This window comes from Nelusetta ayraudi, unplaced genomic scaffold (genome assembly GCF_046127955.1).
Source record: "Nelusetta ayraudi isolate G7.1 ecotype Tasmania unplaced genomic scaffold, CSIRO-AGI_Nayr_v1 ptg000002l, whole genome shotgun sequence".
Taxonomy (NCBI): domain Eukaryota; kingdom Metazoa; phylum Chordata; class Actinopteri; order Tetraodontiformes; family Monacanthidae; genus Nelusetta; species Nelusetta ayraudi.
In genome coordinates, this window is record NW_027466052.1 from 4,600,756 (window position 1) to 4,625,423 (window position 24,668).

At 43.6% G+C, this 24,668-nt stretch overlaps 1 protein-coding gene across 1 annotated transcript in view; it reads left to right on the forward strand.

Moving 5' to 3' along the window:
• Positions 1-21,660, forward strand: part of kcna4 (potassium voltage-gated channel, shaker-related subfamily, member 4) — a 41,239-nt gene extending 19,579 nt beyond the window's left edge. Inside the window, exon 3 of the mRNA XM_076018639.1 lies at positions 20,415-21,660. The gene's annotated coding sequence lies outside the window, so the exon portion shown is untranslated. The remainder of the gene's footprint in view (positions 1-20,414) is intronic.
• Positions 21,661-24,668: the final 3,008 nt, after the last annotated feature.

Genomic DNA, 24,668 nt, shown 5'->3' on the forward strand with positions numbered 1-24,668 from the left:
AATCTCCTGGCCACTTCAGATCGCTAACTAAAGGCAAAAACAAAGTTTAGAGGAAAGACTGGACTTTATGAAGAATTATTAAGTTGCTCATACTTTTTTTTTGCTGAGAGTTTTGTGAGCAGATTGAGGCCACTTTTTATAACTTGAAAATGACTCCAAGTGTAAACATAAGCAGCCTACTTAAGCATTATCTGCCAAGGAAAAGTTTGGCCTCGTAAAAGGACATGACGGTTGTTTTTTTTTAGAATTAAATTTCCAAGGAATAAAATATAAACAGGGTGAGTGTGTGTGTGAGTGTTTTATAGCTGCTGTTATGGTTCAATTGTTGCTGCCAGCAGTGGATTCATCTCTTATAAAAACGAGGGACTCCAATAAGTCAGCGTAATAGAAGTCAAGAAGTCATGTGACTTAAACTTGCCTGAGAGGATAAACTGGGATTTCGCTGTAAATTCAGGTGTTATTAATGACAAATTAATGAATAGTTAATACACAATTTTTGGTGTCGTACTAACTCAGCTGGTGTCGGTATTGTCAGAAGAAGTTGGAATTGCAAGTCTTACCAGTTCAAACTGCTGCCTCAGCAATGGTTGCAACGCTAATCAGCAGATGTTGAATCAAAAGGTACATCATTTTTCTCCTGGACAGTTTATTCCTTGCATTAATATTCATTATTGGCCCTTTTCTGAAATGAAACAACCCCCCAATACCTATTAATGTCAAACTTGCGACTTGTGCGAGGAAGCAAACTGCTCCGCTGTGTCCCTCGGTGACACAGCTTCCCCTCCTCTTCGCCTCTGGGATCACACACACTGCTCTGCCGACAACAGTTTCTCCCAATGGATCCCACAGTCTCTGTTTGCTCCTGTTTATTTCATTATCTTTTCATTAATTTCTGCTTCTTCGCTGCTCATACAGATTATTTTTCATCATCCCTGTCTTCTTGTTTGTTTGCTCCGATTGGAGTGATTTTATTATGCCTTGGGGTTTTATCACTATTTGTTGTTTTGTTTTTTTATATGCCTGTGCCCATATTAGTATGCAAGCAAGTGTCACAGTCATAACACCACTGTTTGTAGATAAGGATTATGCCATGGCTAATTTTTAAACAAACCATTTTTAGTTCATCTTAGTGATTTGAATTCAAAATTTGGGTTATTTATGAGCTTATCAGTTAATTAATCTTGTATAGCTTGTATATCTGGAGTTTTTAAAATATCTGTTCTCATGCACTTGGCTCCTGATCTGTGTAAAGGAGTTGTTTTAAAGAAAACGTAGAATCATAGACACTGGCACAAATCTTGGCTTCTCTCAAACCTGCAAGGTTGAAAAGCATCTTTATGTTCGGGGGGGACGCTGCAGTTTAATTTTCCTTGGGCAAAGTCCGCACAGCTATTTTGGAAAACCTTCACTGACGTCTGTTGGATTATGCAGGGAAACCGCCATGTCACTTTTTTTTTTTCGTAGTATTTTTGTTTTACTTCTCAAGCTGCGAACAGTAAATCCCTTCTCCTCCCAGCCAACCTCTGCTTGCATACAGTCATGGATTTCTGCTTTTTCATTAGACATTTGGTTCTGCAGCTGGCACATTCAAATTGCTACCACACCACTGATGGAAAATTCCATTTAGGTTTTTTACTGCTAACAAATGGCTGGTTTGTTGATGTGTTTTTTTTTTTCCCTTGCTACAAAGTATCTCTTTGTGTGGGCTTTGGATGCTCCGCACACAGTCTCGGGTGTGCAGAAAAAACAGAATGTGTCAAAATTAAGCATCTGACTATGAGCAAATAAAAATAGACTGGCGAGTGGATTGTTCTGCTTTAGTGCTCAACATGATGCAAACACCATTAGAAGGTAATGACACCTTTTATTGCACAACTTTTAGAAACAGGAGCCAATTTCTGAGCGTTATTTGAGAATATCCTCTGTTGCAGTTTTCAATAAGAAACAATTATAACAATATTACGCATAAAACATCATATAAATCCTGATGCTCTTCTCAGAAATTTCTCATTCATTACTTTTAACGAAGGACTGAAGTTGCAAGTGTAATCAGTCAGTGAGTAATTCAGTGGAAAAGGGACAGCGTGAATGCATTAATTAACAACAATTAACTGACAGAATGAATTACCCCAAGTAAGGGTATTAACGATGTAAAGTGTTAGAGAATTTTTTTTTTTTTTTTTTAAATGGAGAACAGAGCACTGAAAATTATAATTGATCCATATTGTCTGAGTCTGTGAATGACGGCAGGAAATCAATAAAGGGATGAGATACAGTGTGTGAATGGATTAATGCTTGAAGGAATTCATGAATGAAGTGGTCAAGGATTAACAAGTGAATTAATTATGATTTCAATTATTTTCTTTCAATAATTTGCATCGAAACTAAGTTGGCCTGTTCAGTTGAGGTGGTCTTGAATGGACTCTGGTGTTCGGTAACGTTTTAAATGTCTTTATGGGGGTTTTCAGGACGTGCACTGCCGGTGCTGAAAACATAAATCACTTTTCCTCCCACCAACCTGAACTCTTTCTAGACATGCTGAGCTGTGTTTTTTTCTTCCCCTCCTGTTCCAGTGTGTCAGCATGTGTGTGGGGGGGAAGAGACATTTTATTAGTTATCTCGATGTTTGCCTCTGCCACTTTCCGGTGAGCTAATTGGGGCCTTCCCATGCGTCCCAGCTGAAAAACCGACGGTTTGTGGTTAAAAATAGGCGCAGCATTTCCTGCGGGGCAGGAACAGGATTTGTATCCCACTGGCCACACCTTCTCCCTGCTAGTTAATTCCAGTGCCGGCTGCTTCTGCCACTCTAATTGTGGACAAATGTGAAGTATGTTATAGTGTGCCAAAAAGGCGGTGGTTGTATTTACTGTACTGCTGTTACAATTTGACAATTTCAAATGTAACAACCGCATATAATTTCTACACTTTGCAAGGTATTTATCAGACTGTATATCCCAACCAGATATATATGAGTATGAGTTTTGCACTTTCGTACACTTTCCTTATGATCTAGTTAGATTTTAGTTTGTAATTTAGATTACAGGCCATTACAATCAGGCTGGATATTCAGGAACACAAGGAAAACTACCAAGTTTTTCAGTTTTTTTTTTTTAGTGATGCCACTGGGCTTAAATAACCATCCATGGATGCTGTCCCTGGGCTACCTGTCATCAGTTTGTTCAATTACAAACTTAAGTCAGTAGTGCTGGTGGGGGGCAGAAAGAAAGGTAGCAAATCGGCAAGAGTGAGGAGGGAGCAGGCTGCTGCAACAGGGACAAACCCACGGGAGCTGAGCGTACCAAAGTGAGCGACTTCACGGTTTGACAGTCTAACGTCAGAATGAGGCGGGTGGGGCGAGATGCTGGCAGGCAGGCAGGCAGAACATAATTCAGCATTTCCTGAAAACAACCGTCCCTGTTTATGAATTAAGCCAGTGAGCTGTGTGCCTTCTAACTTGGTGTTCTAATGTGAAGTTATTTGCAGTGAAAAGGGGAAAATAGAATGAAGTGCAAGGCTGAAGAGGACAGCGTGCCAATATTTCATTTTAATGTTATTCAATATAACAGGTATAGCAGGAACTAAACTTCAGGGCGAAAAATTATTCTCACTCTCGCCATGGTTACAATTATTGATGCCTGTATCCTCTGTGATCTATAAATCTCAATTGAAGGAGATGGTTCCAATCAGGGGCGAACACTGACGGCTTTAGAGTGGAACAGCCGAGGGGCATGAGAGAAAGCCCAACTTTTTTTTTTTTTTTTTTTTTGTCAGGCAAGAACTTTGTGACGGCAGATGAGACCAGAGCCAGCCCCATTATTCAGTGGATTAATCCACAGATCCAATCATGCAGCCCGCAGTGAGCAAGGTAGGCAGACAATACAGTCGCGCTCATGAAAAAGAGTTGGTGTGGCAAGTAATTCCTCCCACCTTTCACTGAAAATTCCCATCACATTATTGTTGCGCTCATGCAAGGCTTGCCACAGGCTCAGACTGCGCTACCGCCGAGGAGATTACAGCTCTCAGACACCAAATCACTATCACTGGTCATAAAAGGAGGGTTTTACACTTTTACCCCACTGCTGGACGATAATATAATGGCTTAACTAGGTTCAATTTATTTGCAGAAGCTCGGCATTGGCATGCCCAGTGCTGTTATCCAGATGATTTGTTCTGTTCTGAGGTCCGAAGCAAATAGTTACATTCTATTAAAGATTATATGAGGGGAAGTAGGCCTGGCCTCAGTGTGGGTTTATCGAGAAGAATGAGGGCCGACTAATTAATTACCGCACGTTGAGTCAAACATTACGTCGCTATGGTGAAGAACGCGATCGTGTATTCTCGGGTGTCGGTGGCTGTGACTGTGCATAAAAGTCCTCTGCACTGCACGGGATTTGTATCGTGACGAGACTCTGCTGGTCTGCATAGCCAATGAGGCTTTTTGGCAGCTAAACAAAGCCCACATCTGTCCATCAAGTAGATGGAGTGACACAAATATCCAAATTTCTGTTGCCAAATTGCAGCTTGGGTATGGTTGAAGGAACAATTAACCTCACATGTACATATACATCTTAAAGTGGAGTAAACGTTTTGAAAATCAGTGAAACTTGATGCCGCATCTGCCTCGGGTGCTTGGGGCAGATAAAGCGCAGTTTAACCGGAAGGTATAGGCAGCGCAGCGTCATCAATTTGGAGAGAGAGAGAGAGAGAGAGAGAGGTTGCAACCATGGAATGAAACAAGTTGTTGCCCTGGCAACGTACATCTCGGCGAGTTGAGAGCACGCAGAGACTTCTGCAGGAAATACGTCCAGTCAGTCAAGTTGCAACAGTTCATCAAGTGCCGGCCACGTTTAGTGCTGTCTGGAGATGTTTCGGGGGAAAGTGGGCAGGTACCTTCAGTGCAAAAACAGCCGTTGTGAGAGTTCAGTTTTCATCGGGTCACATGTCATTCAGCGGGTGTGTGTTCATCCATCAGTTTGTAGTCATTTCTACCGAACTTTACAATGCATTGCTTCAAAATACATGCAAAAGCGGGCCGTTGCTAGTCTGAATCGTTGTTTGGATTTAACAAAATCTATTCAGAGGATGTGATTTAATCATGTGTAAATAATCTGGATGGTGCAGTTTTGTAGAACAACAAATTTACCGGCTAATAAGATCACCTCCACCAAGGAAGTAAGCGAAGGGGCTGTCTGGATGAATTGGGCCGAAGATCGAGTGACACGAGTTCGCGAACCTCCTCCGAGCAGTTACACTTGGCACTTAAACTTTTGGCGGAACAGGCGCAGCAAGTTCAAAAGTTTGCCCCGAAGTTTGACGCTCAGCAGAGAAAGGATTTGTACTTGCGTGAAAAAACAAAACAAAACAAAACAAAAAACAAAACAAAACAAACACACTCGGAGACAGGAATCCCGTCTTGTGTTTACGTGCGAGTCTGAGGAACTCCTCAGATCTGAGAGACGGCCGCGATCTCCTCAGAAGCCACTGCAGGGGTAGGAGTTGGCAGAGGTTTGTACTCCTCCCGTGTCTCTCTTGTTTGTGTTTGCTTGTTGTCAGAGCGGCTCTTCCCGAGCGCGCCAGGCTCTGCCGCTGTGTCAGACTCCATCAGCTGGCCCTGTTTCATGTTGTTCCTCGGTTGCTATCGCCGGCATCGCGTTGAGAAGCTCTCCCTCCCGGGGGACGCGCAGCGAGTTTCTAGACAGACACCCGTGTTTAGGATGGATGTAATAATTGCCATGGCGACAACGCACTGGAACCCCCGATAGAGGTCATTTGTCAATGGAAAACACAAATCGCAACAGCGTGCTTCCTCCTGTGCCAGTGACTTGGGAGTGTTGGGAAAAACATCTGTGTGCGAACACTGTAGCCCATGTCTTCATTTTTCCGTGTCTCAGCCCCACATTGGAAAAAGTGTGTGCGAGTGTGTTGGTGTGTGTGTTTTTTTTTTTTTTTCCTTCCCCCCAAACACAGTGCCGGCAAGTAGCCGGACATGGAAAAAAAGGGCTAATGAAGAAATGATCTCGTATGAGAGTCGTCAGGCCTGCACATTCTGCGTCGGGATCCAGCTGCTAAATATTCAAAGGGAGCGTCGCGATATCAGTAACAGTTCAAGGTCTCGACTGTCATGCGTCTCGCTGTTTTTCTAAGTGGCCCTCTGTAGCAGCTGGGGAGCAGGGCTTAATCCACGCAGCGGGCCTGAATTATGCATTACACCGTGAATATTACGGCACCTTTAAATGTGACGCTTGGCCCGTCTGCTCGGCCGGCTCCCCTCTGAAATCTACTCGGCCGTGGATGTCACATGGTACGGCGGCGGGGGGGCGGGGGGGGGACAGACAAACAACACGTCAGCTAAATACGCTTTTATGTTTATGCGCTGCATTCTTGGATGACTTCTTTTTTACTCTCAGGGTTCGGATCGCGTTGCGTAACAACTGGAGGACTCTGCTTAGACAACCTTTTTGAACCTGAGCGCTACCTCATGGGCAGTGTTGCTGGGAGATTACTCCATAAAAGTAATCCAACTACTGATTCCTACTTTAAAAGTAATCTAGTTTATTCTTTAACTACTTTGTTTCATAAGTAATCAATTACTAATTACTTTAGTTAAAAAAAGATAAAGTAACAGTTGTGGACTTCTTGTTTCTTGCACATAACGTACAACAAACCACAATATTCCTTGATTTAGATGAGATGAACTCAAAATAATGTTTGGTGCGTCGTCGCATGTCAATGACTTTGCATGCACGGCTGCATCCTCAATCTGTCGCATCGTTGTCTTTGGTTGTTTTTTAAAATTTCAGACATTTTATGCAGAGTAAGACATTTTTAGCTTGCAAAATATTTCAGAAAGTTAATGCAATCATTACTTGATGAAGTAATTATGATATAATTACCACTTTTGCCACAGTAATCCCGTTACATTACTAAAAAAAAGTAGTTTAGTTACAGTAGTGGATTACTGAGTAATAGATTACTTGCCAACACTGTTCATGGGTTCCGAGTCATATGAAGGGCAACCAGTTTGCTTCACTCTCCTGAGATAACAAAACTTTCTCATTCACATTCACACATTATTAATGACACTGATCTGTCAAAGAGTTCTCAATAAATATAAACAATGCCTCGACACGGTTGGATGAAAACAGATTTTCAACACAGCCCAACGAGTTGTGTTATTTTTCAAACTGGCTACTCATGTGGTCCTTGGGTGCTACCTGGTGGCCGCGGGCACCACGTTGGTGTCCCCTGGTCTACGCCCTCATGATCAGGATCCTTGTGCTAATGAGTGAATTACAATGATTGTAATTACGTCAGCGTCTATTCAGCGACACCTATGGATGTCTCCTCCTTCTCCTTCTTCTGTCTGGACGCACGCAACCTGTAAGGCCTAATCCGATTGACATCAAAGTTAAATTTAGTTTTAATTAACTTTAGAAGGCAGTGGATAATCGGTGTAACACCGCTGTGACTTGCGCTAGAAGCGAGAGCGCAGCGGCTCTATTAATTAACAATAATGACGTGATGTGATAATGATGAGTCAGCGTGCTAAAAATTGCCTCCCAGACAACTGCAGGCGTTCACGTGTGGACTGTCGTGTATATATTTACACATAAACGGGCGTGGAGTCGTAGCGTGGTACCTCCTCGAGATGATCGCTTACACTTGCCTGCTTTGCGTATAATTGTGGACAGACTGACAAGTGTTCCACAGTGCCGCCGACACCCCCTCTTCCCTCCGAGAGTTATTAGTTCCCTTCTTCGGCACAACTTGACCACAACTGCAGCTGTGAAAGTCTGGCAGTCTGAATAAATGTTGCTGAAGATATTGTTCTAAGCAGTCAGGAGCCCTTTGAAGGATTCCCCGCAATTATACAGAGCACATTAGAGGAAAAAGGCAGCAGGCGGAAGGTGTTGCGAAGAGGAAAATAAACCTGCGCGGGGAAATCAAAAGGGCTTTTTAAAAGGAGATCTCAGAACTGTTCAAAGGGAGACGGCGGAGTTCGCCGGGAGCCGCATCTCCTCCACTTCCGTGAGGGAAGCTCACTGCTTTACGCGCAAATGCGGCGCGTGCTTTGTGCACCACAGTCGAGTCAGGTGGCTGTTTTTTTTTTTTCTGCAGCCGTGAAAGGATGCCGCGGAGGAGGCACATTCAGAGCGGTGACATTGCAGGCGACGTGATGGAGAAACCGAAGGATGATTGATTGTCCGCTGCTCGCACAATGCACAATGTGCGACCTTTCTCCAGGAGACACCAGTGTCCTTATCTGAACTTTATGGCAATAAAAAGCAATTATCCAAATGTCACTCCGTCACTTCAACAATAGAGGGATGCAGAGTGGTCGGACGAGGAGATGAGGGCCTCGCCTGGCACGCCGGGCAGGAGCTTCTCAAAATCCTGCGGGTTTATCTCACGTATCCACTGGGTTGAGGTGCTCGTAGAGGAGGTGAAACTTGGAAGGTGATTGGCCAATGCTTATGTTGGTGGGCCACTCTCTCACTCTTGTATCTATATTATTTTGCATATATCCATTTTCTTGAACGGCTGACTTTTTGTTTTACACCTTAAGATAGGAGAAGGTAAGACAAGACGAGGCTTTATTGCACCGTACAGGAAGATGTGCTGTCTTTACAGCAGCCGCCGGTAGCAGGTGGTTATTCTTCCTGCTCCTCTTTCGTTCTCAGGGCAGCTCGAAACAGTCACTTTTCTCCATCACCTCTCCTATCCTTGGTCCAATCCAATGAAATTTTAAAATCGATTGTCAATTAGAGGGTAGCAAGACGTCAGAGTTACAATGGGAGGAAATTGTGGCCACATATGTTCATATGTATTGTTATTATCATTTGTATCCGCATTTGTTTTGTTGACAGGTTTTTGTGAGACACATGTCAAAAAATGCGCAAAGTAGGCCTAATTCTACTGACTGTAATCAGATTATTATTTATTTTTTTCAAATGGGCAACCGGTGGAATACGGTTGTTAGATGACATTATGGAGTCAATACTGAGTAAAAGCTGTACTTTGGGGACTGCGTCAGGGACGGCTGTGTGTTACCGCGTGCGAGTGTCACAAGTTTATTTCACTTGCGGGGCTTGCAAGGCGACGGGCGGGTGAATAATAACCCTGAACCTCTTGCTACTGATGTGAGTAATGCTGATTTTAGCTTCAAAATCCATCTGCGGCATAAAATGTAATGGCTAAAGCACCGACTGAGCGCACGTCACTCCACCTCAGCTTTAATGGCATTGTACTATAGCCTGCCGAGGATTATTGCTTCATTTTTCATCCTTGCAAATTGCCAAATGCGGCGCGAGGGGAGCTCACTCAACCCAAACAGGTGCACAGAGCCGATGTGCGAGTCGCTGCACTTGCGTTCACGCTGGGGCACCCTTGGAGATTTGTAATGAGTGAAATATGTCGGGTTAGAGCTTTGCCCAGGCGGTCACACATAAGGCGGGAATTGGCATCGGGAGGAAAGAGGACATACCATTTTATTTTGCACCGAGATGTGCTGCCAAGGTTTACCATTTGGGGAAAACGATCATTACAAGCACAGAAGTAGCCAGTTGGAGCAGAGACACAAAAAGTGGGCCATGTGGGGAAGAGCCAGCGGTGGGAGAGGCTTGTGCTATGCCTTTGATTCCCCATGTAAAAATACATCAGCCTTCCTGCTGCCCCTCAAGATGATTTCCAAAAAAGTTAGAGAGTGCGTCCCAGTACTGTTTCTGAATGTTTTTCCATTTTTCAATCACAACGACGGACGTAATGGAAGAACAGAGAGACGGACCACTCCGGCTCAAGGTAGCGGAGAGATTTTCACAATCAGGAGTTTAATGAAGACGTCGGAGGGAGGAGTAAATTAGGGCAGACAGGAGATGCCGAGGGAGATGTGACAGACAAATTCATATCGCTGCTTGACGAGAGACGCAGTACGCTGGCCGAGAAACTCACGGCCAGCAACTGCATCATAAATTATTTGTGGGTTCAATTTGTGAGATTAATTTGGTTCTCACGGTTTGTTGTTTTATCTCGTGCGGGTTGTTTAGCCAAGTACAATTATTTCTGAATAATTATTTGAACCACTTAAACAGCCATTACGGCGGTACCGGCCAGTAAAAAATACATAACTACAAAACGGGCAAAGCGGCAAACAGCTGCCAAGTGCTTTGCTAATGGCTGCTAATTAGAAGGAGGTCTGTACAGTGTTACGTTAGGAGATGAGTGTGTTGGTCAGAGGCACTGACCTCTGGCCCCTGTTTTCTCTGGCCACAGCCTCCCTCTCCCCCAGAGTTTAGCTGCTGAACTGAGCAGCTGCCTGCCTCACCAAATGTCCAGGCGTGACTCGGCAACAGCAGACGATGAGTGGGCAGCAAAGTCGGCCCCCACAAAGCCTCCTCGCTCAGGCCAAGACAACACGTCCTCACCGAAAGCCATCAGACGCTGACACTGCGGGGTCACGGTCCGTCTCAGGCGCTTTACACGTTCGCCTCCCCTGTGGCTGGAATTCTCACATTTCAATACTAGAATCTTGCTCGTCCATCTTGCCAGCCTCCAATAGAAGATGTTTTCATTGAATCTAAAAAATAAAAACTGCATCACACTGCATTACCATGCTCGGCTTCTTTTCGGGTTTTGACGAAAGCAAGCTGCTTCTAACAGCCCAAGAAGAAGACAAGGAAGAAATACAAAAAGAAAGTCCCGAATTATGAGCCTAGCGGCTGCTAAAGTCATTAGCTGCGGCTGTTTTATCACAACTGGACTTGGAGAAGCTTCAGTAACTCTGAGATTGCAACCACGCAGCCTGTATGTCTTGTTTTTGTGTGTGAGACATGGTTTTGGCTCCGTATTGCGTAGCCTACTGCCCACAGATATTCAAATGGATGTGCTGCCTAATAGTCCACAGACCAATATTTCGTTATCATGAGAACGGCCTGAAAGCGAGACTGACTGGGAATGAATGGAAATGCTGTGTTTTACCACAAAGTTTAGTTGCAGCGGTTTCTGTTCTTGGAACATTTGTTTACTTATTTCTAATTCCTGGTCTTCAAACATCTTATGATTGTGTAAACTACAATGAATGGGTTTGACGTCATCTTGGAATGATTTCAGAAAGCATTGTCACGACTGTACACAGACGATATTCTGTTCTTTTCCAGTTTACCCTGCCATGGTTGTGTTTAGGCGCAGACACTGAATGAATAGGACGAGAAGTGCAAATATATAGTTTGGGACCAGTTGAATGCTGATCTTGTGTGTGAGGTCATTCATGTTACCTTACTCTCTTACCCTCCCCCTGACATATTAGATTGAACAGTTGCTGTGAGCTGGACGATGCCCTCTGGTGTCTGAGTAGGAATCTTAGCCAAAGCAGAGAATATGGATATGTTCTCTGCAGTCCTGCATCAATCACCTGCTATATATCAGGGCCGATACTCTGATGAAGTAGCAAGTGTTGCTCGACTGAGAAATGAACTCCCAATTCCTAAACCAGATATTCCCACTCTCACGGCTAACCGCAAACTGCGCACATTAAAACACGAAGCGCACGGCTGATGAGAGGTGGCTTTTAAAACAGTAATCTGCGTCTGTAAGGAGCTTTCGTCAAGAACAACAACAACTTGACAGATTCAGGGCTGGAGTGGAGTCACACCGAAATCCTCCCTGAAGTCTCTCTTTTAAACGATGCTTTGCTAACGGAAGCAGCGGTGAATCACAGCGAGCTGTCCTCCAGGCTCTGTACATCAAAGCCGGCAGATCACACAAACTTTTAAGACTTGTGGCTCGTCGTCGGTATGACTAAGAGATGAGCAAAGAGATTTGCAAGACAAGACAATTAACCATAAAGTTTTTTTTTATTTTATTGTTTTTGATCTAGCAACATTTCATTTAGCACAATGGTCCAGCCGGCCAGTGCACAAATGAAATTAGAGCCTACTGCAGCTATTGAGGTTTTAACTATTGAACCTGCAGGAAAGTGTGTAATTAGTAAGCAATTTAAGGGGAGGCTGCACGAAAGACAAACAATAAGAATTAAGTGAAAGAGTCATTGAAACCAAAACCTCTAAACCAATGCGCTTGCTTGCTTTGTTTTATCAGGGCATGAAACAAAACTGTTGAAGTGCAACTTATTTCTTCTTTATTATTCAACAAAAAATTGATGATTGGTTTGTCCTTTCAATAAAATTGTTCAGCTTGAGGTTGAAAACAAAACCGCAAAGTGTGGCTTATTATCTCGTTTTAAGAGTGCATAGTAAAATATGTTTTTGTCATATTAAAGAAGGAAATCTTTAAATCTATTGCATTTTACGGCCCAGTCTTAAGCCTTACAGCCTTAACTGTCCCCATCTTGGATGTGAAATCAGAAAGAATGACTTCTGGTTGGTGAGCCACAGAAAATATTTTCAGCCCCCCATTATCGAGGGAAGCAACACATTTGCTTTTTATGCAAGGCAGCACGACTGGCAGGCATCTACATGTGTTGCTGGTAAGAGATTGTAGGCGTTTCATTAAGTCACTGTTGAGGAGCACATGCGAGAGAAGCCTGAAGGAGTGAGAGATGGAGGAGGCCGGTCTGGAGGTGGTGCAACGTGTCGGACGGGGATGAGCGGATAACGGCAGCCTTCGCCGTGGGAAGGCGGCGGCGTGCCTTTGTTCGCACAAAATTATGAAACTGTGCTTAATGTGCCAAAAGCGCAGTGGCAAATCCAGACTGGAAATAAATAATGAGAAAAGTGTGAAAGAATAAAAAAAGATGCAACAGCAGCAGCAGCAGCACCAGTGCCTCCAACGTGCCTCTGGTTCCCCGACAGCGGTGCTCACGTCCTGTTAAATCAGCAATTACATTAAAGGTTGGGAAATAATTTAGTCTATGAAAATACAGTCAAAAAAAAAACTTTGTTTCTTTTTAAGTTGTATAACGATGATGATGATGATGATAATAATAATAATAATAATAATAATAATAATAATAATAATAATAATAATAATAATAATAATAATAATAGTTGTTAAAACTGTTATTTAGTTATATACCCTCCTCTAAACCCACCTGTTCAAACTGGCCTTTTCTGTTGTTCTTATTTCGTTTTCTATGTGGATCATCTTTGAGTGTCCAAAAAAAGCGCTACATAAGACTAATGTATTATTATTATACAGTTATTCAAGTCATTATGGTCATTAGGAGATGTAAGATTTTTTTTTTTTAAACGATATTTGCTGAAAACTCATAATTACTTTCCCTCGTACCATACTAAAATGCTCCAAGAGTAAAATGCTCATTCCAAATCAGCCAATGCTAAGATAATCTGGCTAAATTGTTCTCACGTCTAAAGCCGACATGTGCGTTGATTGATGCCGAGGGTGGTGTCTTTGACGTTCTTGTCTTTAGGTAGTGGCTGCTGACATTAGATAAGAGCCGCTGTCTCCCGTCATCAATCTCACAGAGGAAGAGAGAAACATGCAAACGTATAGATTTGGCTGCTGGCGTCTACAGTAATTGGCTTGCAACCTACTTTTCATTTATATTTGCACGGCAGTATCATGCTACACACGCTGTGCATCGCTTACGTAACGCGAGGGTCGCATTTCGACTGCGGGTTAGTTCCCCATTGAGAGGGAAAGCCATATGAGACAGACGTCGCGGGGGCACAGGACTTTGGGTTGGTCTCGCCGGTCGCACATCTCGTCGTTCCCCGTCAGCCACCACCTGGCACCAAAATGCTGACGGCCATTGGCTGCTGCTGTGCCCCTCTTGAAGTCACAGCAGCCGCAGCCTGACTTTGCCACCGTTGCACATGTGCTTTTTTTTGCGTTCCCTCACGCTCCCTCACACCCTCTCCGACACCAACGTAAACAAACACGCAGCACCTGGAGCCTGGCTAGTCATGCAGCGGCTAACGCGGCTAACGAGGGCTCAGCCAGGGCCGACGGGAAGAGCGCGGCGATATGGGAGCAATAGGAGCGTTCCAGGCTGTAGCCCGTTTGTGTTGCACACTGGCTAAATGAGCGGCATCGGATGAGCAGATGTGCAGTTTGTTGTTTTAGGGTTGTTGGGGTGTTTTTTTTTTTTTTTTTTGGTGCTGGGTTATTGCCGAAAAAGTGCTGACAGGGCGGCTCGATGGCAGGGTTGAAATTAGCACCGCGTGTGTCCTGTCCCCGTCGCACATGGCGCTGCCTGAATATTTTTAGCAGCCTTGTGTTCATCTATGTATGCTCTTTATTTTTCAAGTGTGTGTGTGTGTGTGTGTGTGTCACTGGGAACGCCAGCGTGTGGATCTGAGAGCGCTGCAGGGGTGTGAGGCAAGACGCAGCAAGAGGCAGAAAATCCCCGCTGCCTTTGGATTAGCGTCAGCAAGCAGGAAGTCAGACGTCGCGCCACACGTGCACTCTCCAAAAGTCAGGCCCCTGCAGGATTAGTTATCCATCCTTCTATCCAGGTCGGGATTATGACCACGCCGTATCCCCGCAATTCAGTTGCCACCTCTCTGGAATTTTTCCCCAAGCTGACGTCTGGTTTTGAACCAATGATGCGCCTGATGGCAGCAGGAGTTGTGAATAATGTCCTCACATTTTGCGAACTACTTTCTTTGGCTTTAACGCTCTCATTGATTATCAATTTTCAGCTCTTGATTTTTCCTCCTAGACTTAGGAAGATGGCGCGTTTAGCCCTCTGTTTACAGCCACCGGTTAAAACACCACATTTCGGCTGTTTGGAAGGGTGAACATAGCCGTCATGAGGTGGTGGTTGCCACTGACCTGGAAAGGGTGTCAGGGCAGGTTGTGACATCACAAAAGGGGCCGATTCACTGAGTTGCACATTGAAGGAAAAGTGTTACAGGAAAGTGTAAGATGCAAAAGAGGCAGAGGTCGGATATTTGTCATTTTTAGGGAGCTCGCGGACAGGAGGATGCAGAAAGGACAGACTGTTAGTGAAAAATAAAATCTTTCTGGGGGATCTGAGAACATTTGTGTTTGTATTTTTCCACAGCAAAGACTGATTCATCATCGGACTCCCCCGATCTCAAAAACACAACCAATGCACAGCTGCAATACAAGATGTGTTGTGTTCATGATATGCAACACTAGTTCGAATGTGATACCTGCAGCCGCTAGAGGCGCTCAAGAGGATGTGGGGAGAGGGAAAGGAGAAAGGAAGGAGAAGTGCGGAACTGGGTTGGTGAGAAGAATAAAGACGGAGGTTCTCGAAATGAACTGGAGTTATTGTGGTTCTTATTAGCATAACAAGATGAGATGACTGAATTCCTCTATCAGAGGTGCGCCTGTTGGGATATATCCAGAAACAGCTTTTTAAGCTAACAGGTACAAACTTGGGTTTTTTTTGATAATCATTTGCCGCACTTGTGATGCACAGATCAGAGAAGCTCTTGACTAAAGTATTAACAAACACTTCATTGTCATACAGGATATTCTCCAGGGAGGCAAAGCTTCTGAGCAATCCATCACAATCATGACTTTCTTTGCTCTATTTTTTTTTTATATGAAATTGAGGCTTGTACCTGTGGCGGGATGAGAGGGGAAGGGGATTTTTGTGTGTGTGAAGCTGTGTTTTGCTCAGAGCTGAACACAAATGTAACAGAGTAAAAACCCGAGTTTATGATCAGGCAGCCTCTGAACGTTTGCTTGGTCTCAGAAGCATCATTTGAAGCACCACTGCAAATTTGTCACGAGAACGGCAACCCTGCCCTTGACACAGCACCCCCAGCTGGCCTGGCATAGGAACGTTGGAACCAGATACAAAAATACACCTGTCTAATTTAGTCATTTAGGCCCATCAGTGTCGTTTTCCTCATTACAAGTGAATCAGGGGTGTGAATGATTTCAAAGCTACCGCTCTAATTTGGAAATGCTAAATAGAACTGCTTTAACTGCCTTGTAGGGAGGATTTACCACTTCAGAGGTTGCAGGAGGTCTCAGAGTGGACGTGCGTGCAACGCTGACAAATAATGAAAAGCCGTTATGTCTCATTTCCCAACTTGATTCTGCGCTAATAGCATCTTCACCTATTTGCCTGCTTGAGCAGTTTGTTCTGGACTGAGCTGAGGGTATTATTTCTTTTTTCACGTATAGGAAACTTCCGTCTCTGCGGGAGCGCGACGGAACACTTTGCAGCTTTGCAAATAAAATTAAGGCTCGGCTGTGCAGAGATCAGGCTGTGTTTAATAAATTCATGTTCACTGTCCAGCGGGACTTTTAATTCAATTGGTTCAAGTCACGTCTGTCCTGCATTGAGTCTCTCTAGCAGGAAGCAACTTGTGCTGCTAGCCACTTCCAGTTATTTGTTTTATTTTGTGCTGACCATCTAGCGCAACATTGACTTTTTCCATGCTTCAGTGAAAACTAATAAATATAAACAGCTTAGCAAAATTGGGATGTGGGCAAAAACAAATAAATAAAAGGTCTGAGTTTACTATAGCTATAGCTAGCTATCTGTACCCGAAGGCCAGCAGAAAATGCTTCTAAATTGGAGTTCGGCAAGATGGATGTGCCTCGGCACCCCAGCTATCAAGCAAGAACAGGAGGACTGTGTGTTTGTGTTGGATTTGAACAACGGGTCTTCATCTCTGGAGACAAAGAGTTTCGTCAGATAAAGGAAGAGAGAATCAGGGAAGTCGCGGAAGTGTTGAGTCACGCGGAAATATTAACTCCATTAACTCCCTGCAGCTGTGTTCGTCTCATTTGGTGCCTCGCGGCTGTTATCGCCCCTCACATAATATCATACCTGCAGGTTCCGCCGCTTCAGTTCTCCACCAGCGGTTTTACTTTGAAACACCGTAACGACTTTGAGTTAAGTTTCGGCGGCAGAAGAAACAAACCAAAACTGCTTCTGGGAATTTATATTTTGAGTGGTGAGAGGTGCAGGGCAGCAGGTGGCAAGTTCTGCCAATCAGAACCGGTTTCACCCGGTGCTCCTTGCTTCGCCTTGAGATTAAAAGGAGTCGCGTGTGTGCGCGCACTGCAAATAATCCTGCTTTATGCTGCGCCTCAGAAGATGAGGCGTCCAGGTGTGTGCACCTCTGGTGGCTCACGTACGAGCCTGACAGACAGCCAGTCATGGCAGGAGGGACTTTTCCGTGGGTTTCCTCTGCCTCCGTTTTATTAGTCCAATAAAACGTAGGGCACGTTTTCACTCGCGCAGCCGACATTTGGCCCCGTGAATTTGTTCCATCCGTTCCGAGAATTTTCTGGAACTTCTGGAGAGTTCCTCAGTCGGTTTTATCACCGCTGAGATGGCCAGTTCTGATGAACCTGCAGCTACGACAGCATACGAGTGAAGACCTTCAGCAGCGGCAAGGCTGCTAGCGATCACTTCCTGTACTTCTTCGTCATATTCTGTGTTTTTTTTTTAAGGGCACGTTGTTTTTGGTTTCTTTTTTTTTTGGTTTTGCTTCGCTAAAAGGACGCTGGTCTGTAACAAAATCCAATATGTTGCAACCGGAGCCGAGCAAGGGTGGATGTGCAAAATAGTTTGGTCTTAGTGATCCAGCAGTGTTGCCGCAAGGTTAAGTGGCAGGTGACGATGAGTGATTGTCCCCGGGATCGGAATGGCCTCTTCATCTCGCCTGATTATTGCGTCCGTTGGGAGAAATTTGCAACCCGTGCATGCCTAATATTTTATAATGACAACTTTTATGACGATAATAGGTTGGTGTCACACATAAAGGAGGAATGTGAAGTAACAGCCCGAGGGGTCCAGCGGTTTGCCTCTAAATATGATGGATTTGACCCTTTGTTTTTATTTATTATTCCATTGTTCCCTGTATCCAAACCAAAAATAATGGGACTTTCGTGGTTGAAAAGAGAAAAATTCAAAAAAAAAAAAAAAAAAAAGCAGGGGAGTTGTCAACAATAGACATTTCAGAGAAAGTAAAATGAGTGCTTCATGAGGCAATTTTTGTGGGTGTCAGGCATCCCAACCTGTTCCAGCACAGCTCCTCAGACAACAAATGACTCAGTATAATATCACATCCTCCCATTAGGAAGAAATTAAGCCTCATTTGTTGCAATGATCTGCACTCATTAAAGAAAGAAAGAACGAAAGGGGGGGAAAAAAAAAAACAGAGGCTGCCGTCTATTCTTCAGACAATAATGGCCCCGAACCTGAAATCACCAAACAATCTCCATCAGTGTGATTCAACGCCGTGTCCCAGTGTGGCCCCGTTTCCCTCCAGCTGTAGGTTGCCCATTTTACGTGGTACAGACACACATACCACGGACGCACACACACACACACACACACACACACACACACCACAGACACAGACACACAGCTTTTATTTAAAGACAAACACCTGAGTGGAAGGACGCAGAGCGCCGCTGCACTCCACTGTAAACACCTTTCTTCATCTTCCTTCCTCGGAGTCACGCTGACACTTTAACCTGAGAGTTAAATAAGAGCGCTCTCACAGACGCCGAACGGCTCCGGCACTCGGCCCATTCACCGCTCGCACCGACTCCAATATTAAATTCCCCTTCTTTGTGTTCTCTGTTTTATATTCACGGGTAAACACTGGACACACCACTTGCGTATGTTTGAGTAGCTTTGCCAAAGACACGGTTTGGCTGCAGAGTCTTAATAAGGGAATTAGTTTATGTAAAAAAAAAATAAAATAAAAAAAAAATGTTTGTGAATGTTTGTAGTAATTGCTTGGTGCCTGCTGCAGCTATGATTACACGCAGAAGGTCTGCAACTCCTGGGAGACTCGGTGGAAATCCTGAAATTATCGAGGTGGAGCATTATACAACAGCTGCTCCGCTAACGGAGGACGCTTGTCTCTAATAGTCTGCATCTTAATAAGCATAAATAGCGAGGACACCGTCATTCGTCGAAGTGTTTGGCCCTGCAGGGGGTTGCCGGAATCACATTAGCACATCACGAAGACGGAATTAAAGCAGCAGTGTAAACACAACGGAGGCGTGTGTGCTAGACGGCCTGTACAAAATACTTATCAAACTGTTTGTATTATCTCCTGTTTTTCCCTCTTGACTGACCAGTTCGCTCACAGTCAAGCAGCTGCTTTTTTTGCTTCGGTCATTGATACATCTCCCTCATAAGTCCCCCCAACTGCACCCTTAAAACACGGGTGCTGAATCCATGTAAAAGTGACTGAAAACGCTTCCTCTTGGAGATTGGAAAGACAGATGCGCATGTTTGATGAGAGTTGGAATCCCAGCAATTCAGATGCAGCGCAAGCATAGCAAGAGTGTTACGCTCTTGAAATGAAGAAGAAAACACTTGCCTGGTGTTTTGAAAGTGTTTTAAAGACTTCTAAGAGGGAGATGAAATCACGCTGGAGCCTGTAAACTGTGAAGAGACACCCATCCCGAACCATCCGCATCTGCATCGCGATACATCTTCACAGACTGCTGGCGAGTTCCCTTTTGATTAAATGCCACAGCCACCAAATACTTTTTGGCCTAAACATTTTCCTTTGTGTAATCTTGTCCCTCTGTCAAAGTGAAATATGACTTTAACAACGTAAACTGCTTAAAGGAGTTTTTGTTTTTTTTTCTCTATGAAACTACTAGGCCTGTTTGTAAGTAGTATTCTAGGATTAATGTGCCCAACAGACCTCTGTCCGCCGAGTGCTTCGGAAGGACTTGCGGCTTAATGACCCTGATGATTATCTTCATAGCTGTGCATCGCGCCCAGCCTCTGGCAGGGAAAGCTAAATATGTAGTCGAGTCTCAGCTTGGAGTTGAGGTGCTCCACATCTGAAGAGCTATTCATCATTATTTTGCAAGTCATTGCAAGCTGTATTTTTACAACACAATTATTAACCAAATCAAGCATATATATAATATACACATATATACACATATGTATTTTCTATATATATATGTATATATATATATATATATATATATATATATATATATATATATATGTATATATATGTATGTATATACATACATATATATTTGTGTATATATATGTGTGTGAGTGTGAGTGTACATGTGTATGTATATATACACATATATTTATGTATATATACATAAACATGTATATGTGTGTATCTATATATATATATATATATGTATATATATATATATATATATATATATATATATATATATATATATATATATATATGTATATATATATATATATATATATATATATATATATATATATATATATACATATATATATATATATATATATATACATATATATATACGTGTGTGTACATGTATATGTACACACACATATATACATAAATATATATATACACACACACACACATACATATGTGTGTGTGTGTGTGTGTGTGTGTGTGTGTGTGTACATGTTTATGTCAGCATGTTGTTTTTTATGACGGTGGGAATGCAGAATCCCACCTGATCAATCATCGAACCCTTGTTCACGTCCCGTCCGTCTGTCTTCTGCTCTGTTGTAGCGCTGCCAGTTACGAGGAGGCGGATTAACTCCATACCATCAACAACAACAACAACAACAACAACAACAACAACAACAACAAAACAAGGACAACTCTGGAAAACTACAGAGAGCCAGAGGTCATCGGTCCAAGAGCACGAGTGGGATAATGGAAAAGCAACAATGAGCGATGGGGACTCGACACTGAGACACTGAGCGGGGACGGGAGCAAGCGTGTGCGACCATTGTTACATGAACCCTCCAGGGTTTGTGACGTGTAAGTCGTGGCCCAAAATGAATGCCTTAATTACTACACATATACAGATGTATGACGTCATGAGACTAAAGAGACTTATTATAAAAAAAAAAAAAAGATGTTTTATGTGGAGATAAACGAAAAAAAAGTGTCTTGTAAGGAACAGATGTGAATATTTTACTATGATAGAGATAACGTTTGGTCGTCGACATAATGTTTTAGTCGGGTCGGCTTCGTAGGTGTCGCCGGTTTCTCAACAGTGAGTTTGCTCTCTGCTCACGTGCAGTCGGCGGCGCAGCCTAATCTGTTTTTAATCCTGTTTCATATTGTCAACCAAACCGAGGCTGGCCTGGGAGGTTCGCTCAAACGCCGGCTCCAAAATCTGCATTGCATCGCATCACCGCGCAAACACCCACACACACACACCCACACATACACACACACACACACGCACGCACGCGCGCGCACACACACACACACACACGGACGCTCAGTTTCAGAAGGTGTATAGAGGTTCCGGAAGACACACAGGCGACATGTATTGAATGGTTGGATGCATCGCGCTGAAATCCATCAGAAAATTTCTCCTCTTATATTAAGATCCACTTACACGAAAGCAAAGATGTCAGGCACATAAACACCGTCATGAATATCTGCCACGCCCACTCACACAGCGGCGGCGAGTCGCAGTGGGTGAAACTCGCTCGCCGCCCGGGAATCATCCGCCGTTCAGACAAAATATCTTAGGTTTCCTTCTCAGATGCAAAATTTAGAGCTGACCAGCTGCTTTGTCGATATGTTTTCACTTTGAATTTAACTGTATGCAAAAGTAACATGGACGTGTGTTCTATATATTTTTTTAAACCTAGCCTTGATAATTAACATAACCAAAGGTGAAACCCTGAACTTATTGTATGTCGTGGACTTCTGGAAAATGTTGTGATATAGATGCACACTGAATAGGAAAAAAAAAAAAAAATGTAAATAACAGACATTTATACCTGTGTGTCCTGAGATGTGTTGCAGATAGAGTAATTTCAGACTTTTTACTTTCTTTGACTGTTACGAGCATTGACCATGACCTCGCCCGTTTGTTTTCCTCCCGCTGATTCCAACGTGTTTCTCGTATTGTTGCGAATGCTGCTCCAACATTTTACACTCATTTGTCAACGTCATGTTTCTGGCAGGGCTCCCTCGCTCCACTCCCCCACCCCTCCAACCCCACATACTCTCTTTTGAAAATCAACTTATGGTTGATGATGTCGGGGCAAGAGATGATTTGGAATTTGCTCACTCTTTACAAAAGTGAAGGAGGAGCATTTGTTTAACTGAATTACAAAGGTCTCAAGAACGCCAGTTTAATTTGACTGTTCTGGCATGATTAGCTATCATATCAAGATAAGTCACCGTTTTATTTCCTTTAAAAACACACATGCACACACCTGCACATTCTGCCCTCAAGAATAGCACATTTTTGCCTCACAGAATCTGATCCGAGCGCCTTTTTTTCCCCTCTCCCCCTCAAGAAAATCCAAAGTCCACCGTCGTTGCTCTTTTTCTTTGCCTCCCCCCCCAAAAAAAAAAAAAATGTATCTGTGCTTACCTCAGTAATAGTATCCCTCAGAATGTCAGTCCACTGAATGTTCCAGATGTTTCCTTAGTGTCAGACAAACTTAGCCACAAACTAACCACAGTAGTTCTAAAATAGATGTCAGTGTTTTTATTGCAGGGGCGGAGACGCAGAGTTTGTCTGTTGTCCGTACCAGACGTTTACACATTTAAAGCAGAGGATTGCAGCGGACCAACCTGCAAAGATTTACTTTAGAAATACGCTTTAGAAACCTTCATAGAAAAAAATGAAAACAAATTTCAGAGATCACCGTTTAATTTGAGCTTCTTGTGTAAGTGTTAATCTAGAGATTAAAACCCCAAAAGTCCCGTACATGTGAAGTGTCAGTGATATTTGTGAAGAAAAGAAAGTATTTTCTTTCCACTTTTTTAAGTCAGATTTGCATTTAACTGTGAACCAGTCGCTGCTGTCCTCATGACAGGTTTTAACTGAACTGTTGCAGAAGGAGTGCGCCAACTGCAACATAATGACGACTGCAAACTGAAAAGAAGGAGAAAAAGGAACAAGTGACGGGACGTTACGTGTTTATACTGACCATCAATCAGCGGCAAAAAAATCATTAGAAACAATAAGAACTAAGTGGATTCAAACATGATCAAATACGTGTTTTGTCTGTATAGTTTTGCTCTTGAGATGTACGGCTGAGGTGTGGGTGTATCTGGCTGGAGTCTTCGTGAAGGAGAACTAAGAGGCTCAATGTTTACCGTGCAGACATGCAAATTTTCGAGTCACACGAGGCCAAGCGTGTTCCCTGAAATGTGAGCGCTTCTCATCTCAGCGGCATTTCAAACGAATGGGAAATATAGATTCAGAAATATTCTTTCCACACTAATCTTGTCAGATTATGGGCCTCAAGCTGGTTAAAGCGCCCAGCCCCCGGCTTTGGCCTGATGTTGCAAACCCTGACGCGGAGGCTGTTCTCCAAACGGCCAATATCAGCTGTCGGCGGCGGAGCAACAACGCACATGCGTTCGACGGGAGACAAATTAATTTGCCTTGTTCTATGTCACTGAACGGCTCAGTATTATCGCGGGGCGGCACAGAAGCGGTCGCGTCGCGCTCTGGCCTCGGCTTTGAAGAGAAGAGCACACACACAGGATGAGCCCTGAGAATCGATCCTCAAGGCCACCGCATCCAATCAGGCAGAACAAACAAGCGCCGCGGGAGACAAGGAAATCTGTTTAACAGGGCAGTCGCCCAGCAAATCTCCGCAATCCGTGAATTAAAACAATTTATATGGTTGGAGGCTGCAATTATGTCAAGTCGCACTCTGGCAGCAGCAGCCCGCACTTATTTCTGGAGATCAGCACAGAAGAAGGAATAGTAGCAATAAAAACAATGTGGGAAAGGAGACAGTTAAAGTTGATTTAAAGGGAAGAATGCAAAGGAGGAGGATCAAATGTTAAAAGAAGAGAAAACGAAAGATTATTTTGAACAAGAAGGGTCTTTTTTCCCGTATGCATAGACAACAGATCATAGATTTAAATTTATAATTTTACACAGCAAAGATTTTCACAAACACTTTTGTTATGCGAGTGAAGAGCGAGGGTCCTCAAGCAAGAGACACAGAGCGCTGAGGACTTCCAGTGATGGTCACTGCTGACTGGAGGATTCAGGTAGCGCTTCTGATTATTTTACATATTTGATTATCCAAAGTCATTAAGGAAGAAAGGTCTTGTTGGGGATTGATGTTCAAAGGGGCCCTCTCTGTCTGAGAAATTATTTTTGGCCACCCTATTTTTTATTATTATTTTTTTTTATTTTTTAGATTTCAGAAGCTTAAATTTCGCGGAGAGACTCCTGATCTCTCTGCTTCCCACATGGCAACCAGCAAGATGAACAGTACGATAAACGCCTGAGCAAATCGGTAACGAGTTATTTCCTCCCTCTTGGCTGATGCAAAACCTCTCAATCCCAACCTGGAGCCACATTTTAGTTTTTCGCATCTCCCCCCATTTACCCAATTCTATTTCTGCCGTTTCCATCACGGCCAGTCATCCGAGACAAGGTGTGAATAATTGAAACCGTTAACCATAACGCCAAGCCTTAACCGTACATTAAATAGCGCAGTTTTACCCCCGTTCTGCGTTTTTTATTTTTTTTTTACTTTTATTGATCATCTGTTAGTGGTTGTGCGCCGAGCCAGGCCTACTGAACTCAGTGCCCCGTCAATTCTCAATCATACCGCTCAGACAGGAAGCGGGAGGGGCACGTTGGCGTGTAGCCACATTTGTACTACAACTCATCAACAGCAGCCCCAGAACGATTTCTGTCCACCTAATTGAATAAAATAGAAAAAAAAAAAAAAAAAAAAACGGGCAACTGCACGGGTGAAAAACTTACAGTCTGGAAACACTTAGCCGCTCGCTGATCGGGATGGATGAGGCCAT